Here is a 4577-nt window from a genome sequence, read left to right on the forward strand (position 1 = left end):
GAGAGAGAGAGAGAGAGAGAGAGAGAGAGAGAGAGAGAGAGAGAGAGAGAGAGAGAGAGAGAGGGGGGGTGTGTAAAAGTAAAGTACGACCACTGTGTTTCTGAAGTAAACTGAATAACAATTGTGTTAATAGATAAAAATAAAAATATTGATACCAGATGTCATGATATAAAAAGGAATGGAGACACACCTTAAGGAAGCTGTTATATTAGAAGTAATTTTTAAATCTTAAAACTTATAATAAGAATAATGTGAAGAGAATACGGCAAAAGAGTCTTATTATGTACCTTGGATTGTTTGTGATATTTTTATGTCTGTTGTTTCACCCTGATAGCTCTTTTTTTAAAGGGTCACATCTTTTTGGACTCTGTCCTTTTCTGCTGACATTTTTCTTCTGTAGTGAAACTCTTGTACTTATACCACTTTTCTATGTCACCAGTATAAGGTGGTGCCACATTTTGATCAAGCTTTTTATGGCATTTTGTACATTAAACCAGAGTCATTCAGCCAATGGCTAACCGTATTAAAGGTACTCAATTTAAAAAGGGTTCTTAAAAGCCATTAAATAAAAGCAAGCTACAACAACAACAACAACAACAACAACAACAACAACAACAACAACAGCAGCAGCAACAACAACAACAAGTAAACCAAAAATATAGATAAAAATAACCCGAAAAGTCTAGGTTCAGATTACCATAACGTATGTGTCGTAATATAATTATGGCAAATGACTGGCTACGATTCTCATGCAGTTCATTTTGCATTGCATACGCTTTGCCGATGTAAATATCGTTATTGTTCTCTTTTGGGTGGTGGGGCAAGATCAGGGGTAAGGTAGGGAGCGGGGTTGGGGTGTGAGGGTGCAGGGGTCGGGTGTGAACGGTAACCCAGAACACAATTTTCACTCTTCATAAAGGACGAATTCTTCATTTGTAGTTCTGGCAGTTTTTGCACTCCACCTTTCGCAATAAGACCAATCTTGCCCTAAAGCTATTTAAAAGAGCGGCTTCCCTATTAACCCCGCCTACCAAGCCACCCACACAACATTGCCACACCCACTTCTATAATGCTCACTCCTAGAATGCACCAAGAGGGAAATGCCTCAACGAGTTCAGTGTTGCCCTTACTTTCAATCGGGACAGCGAGCAACGTAGTTGGTTTAATTACTGAGTTATGTTCTCAACATTTCGTTAGTCAACACAAATGACGGATTGAGCAACTGCAGGGAAACAATGTCACTACTGTGTCACGTGGCCCTTGTTGCAGCCAATCAATTGAGGAGTCATCTGGCGACATTGTACTGAGTAAATAATTTCATAGCTTGGTAACACATACAATACCACCAGTTACAGAAAACCTTGGTAAAAAAAGGAAAAAGGGGAGGTGGGAGAGAGAGAGAGAGAGAGAGAGAGAGAGAGAGAGAGAGAGAGAGAGAGAGAGAGAGAGAGAGAGAGAGATGAGGGGGGGGGTGGGGGTGGAGGCAAATCCATTTTCCTTGATCGATGCACGTTCATAAGTTGTGTCAGCTTTTAAATTGTACTTCCTGGAATTTCACTTCCCGCTAGAACCATACCAAGTTTGTTATTTCGAAGCATCGAGTCAGTGGTCACTTTGACTAGGGGACACAGTGAAGAAAGGACGAAAGGACGATATTGTATACATGTGCCCTATCGAATACCGAACTTTCAAGGCGTTATTATTTCAATTCTGTTTATTATAGCTGTTACCCTTAAAAAATCTACAGATTGGCAGTTACCCGAGCTTTGCGTTTAAACTTTGGTAGGGCTTAGGAACCGACACTTCGGTCGGTTTCTTCTTTAAGATCTTGGGTCACCCATCTAGCAAAGACCCTCAGGGGTTGACGTATTTGATTTGTACACATCAAGCTCAGGTTTTAAAGGAAGCATGAGAGGGTTAAAAATAACGATTTTGTTCACTATTTTATTTCGTTTCATTTCTCTAACGACCCTTTATTGTTCCAGACTTTGCTATTAAGCTGCTTAATCTAGTTTTACGATATTCGATCTCGGTGCAGCGAATAGCAGAACGGGATTTTTAATGCTTTATTAATTTGCTCCTCAAACAAAGGAGAGTTTCTGCAAAGGGAAGCAAATTGGGCAAACGAAGACTATAGTGCGAATCAATTCTACGAGCAGGCGAAAGTGGCTTTCTTTTATCTGCAAGGTTAAAAAGTGGCAGTGGGCATTAATAAGGAAATGCGATTGCTTTCGTTTAGTAGGGTTTCCGCTGTTGGCGTGGAAACCCGAAAAGAAGCGGAGACGTTTACGCATTATATTTGTATTGGCTCTGACTACAGACATCCTTTCCATCTAGATTGTAGAGAGGCGTTGACTGATTGTCTGGAGGCACTTTTCCTAGGTATAATTCAATATTTTCAGTTAGGTTACGTTTTTTTCTGGTTTGTTTTGAAGAAGGAGTAAACCTACTTAGAATAGTGGCTATGGTAAGCACTCTAAGCAATGGTCCCATGTCCGAATGTTTAACCCTTGCACTTACAGCTATTTTCTAGGTTACACTGTTAAAATATTAGGAAGAGAGCACAGTCTTGCCTGCTCATTAGACTGTCTCGTCTATTCGCTGTGTGACTACAGTGTGTGTTTGTGTGTTTGTTTGTGCGCACATGCGCGCGCATGTGGGCACCGGTGTATGTTTGTACGTGTGCAACCGTGTATGTTTGTGTGGGTTGGGTTAGTGGGGTCTTTTTCTTTTGGTTTGATTCTCATTTTGTCGTTTTATTTTAGCTTTGAATGGGCGTAACCGTCAGCCTTTAGGATTGTCCATAGACTTGCATTATGATTTCCCAGACCATAGTAATACATTCTAACGTATTTCCAGTTTGCTATGGAACACACTATTTGACTCAATTTGGAGGCAAATTGAAGGGAAAGGAGGATGGTGCTGCAAGCACTCGACTAGATGTATAGCGATACTGGTATTATACCCTTCACCCAGACGCCCATGATGCACAGGCCTCACAGCAAAGTTTATATACACAAGAAAGAGCCGTGGCCATGACAGAGCACGGTCTAGGATTATGTTATCATAAATTCAAGTCGTCAGGGTTTCCTCAGTATTGTTGCTGGAGGAGTGGGTTCACTCGCCAGTTTCATTGGCTGTTTCTTCGAATGGCAAACAGAGCATGTTTTATCCCTGCCATACATATTTTAAGAACAGAATGCTTTTAATGTGCATAAACACGCTCTATAGCACGCTCTATGCGCCTTACAACCAGTTTTACACCAGCAGACCCTCGAACATGGCCTAGAAACATTCTCGACTTTCAGAGAAAGACACAGTAGAAGCTGTAGACTGTACGGGCTAAAATACTAACAAACTTATAACATCTTTTCCTGTCTAGAGCCTCGTACCCATTCCCATGTTAGGGTGAAATGAGGAGAAATTGTCATGAGTAAAGTGCATTTTCCAAGAACACAACATCGGACCCCTCGCGGGATTCGAACCCACGACCTTTGAGGTTGAAAGTCCTTGAGCTTAACCACTACACCCGCTTTACCGTTCTCGTCAGTGTTTCATCCTCCTCTTCTCTGTCCTTTTTCTCTGTCTTCTTATCATCCCCTTCTTTAATCTTTTTGGCTTGCTTGCCCGTACTTTTTGTGTCTGTTGGGTGCACTTTGTTCATGTCTTCACCTTGTTATGAAACTAACAATGTGCAGGGCAACAATGTTTAAGCTTGGTAGAGATTTTCTAATGAACTCCAAACAGCTCTGTGGATATTAGTGGATACGTTTTAATAAAGTTGAGGTTGATGAATCTTGAGGTAGAAATTAAGGAAAGTTCAAAGGTTATGTGTATTCTGGTGTTGTTGCCTCCAGAGCTATTTCTGTAGCTCCTGCTACTGCTGTTGTTCCTGCTGTTGCTGCTGTTGTTAATGTTGCTGCTGTTGCTGCTGTTTCTGATGTAGATGTGGTGGTGGTGGTGGTGGTGGTGGTGGTGGTACTGCTCAAGCTGCTATTACTACCATTGCTGCTTCCGTCGCTGTTGTCTTCCTATTCTTCTTATTTATTACTTTTGTTTCGCAACTCCACTCATTGTTTCCTGTCGCTGTTCACGTCTTAGCTCTCCTAATCTTTCGCGTCTTTCTTATATTATGCCATCTTTGTCATCCTACTCAGTCATGGCGTTCTCTTTTTGTGTCTTCGTCCTCCTTCACGGTATATATTAGCCCTCTTTAACTTTTATATCCTATACGTTATGCTTCTTTGATTACCTCTTCCTCCTCATATGTTACCCTCTTTACCTTTCTGCATCGTAATATTTAGCTCATCATCTTCTTACTTTCAGAATCGTTTGTGTATCTTCATATTCTCTCATTTATTTGCCAATCATAGCTTTTGTGTAACGCCCCGTTCAACACGGAGCAGCTGTTTGAACCACGAGATTTCAGTAAAAATCATCCATCTCCGATAAAACATGCTCACGTAAAAGTAAATGGGAACGTTGGGAAATTCTCATAAAATACATTTCTTAACAGTCAGTGCTTTTCCTCACCAAAGTAAACACGATCACACCTTTGACGTCACTGCACGCTCTTC

This window comes from Aplysia californica, unplaced genomic scaffold (assembly GCF_000002075.1).
Source record: "Aplysia californica isolate F4 #8 unplaced genomic scaffold, AplCal3.0 scaffold00682, whole genome shotgun sequence".
Classification (NCBI taxonomy): domain Eukaryota; kingdom Metazoa; phylum Mollusca; class Gastropoda; order Aplysiida; family Aplysiidae; genus Aplysia; species Aplysia californica.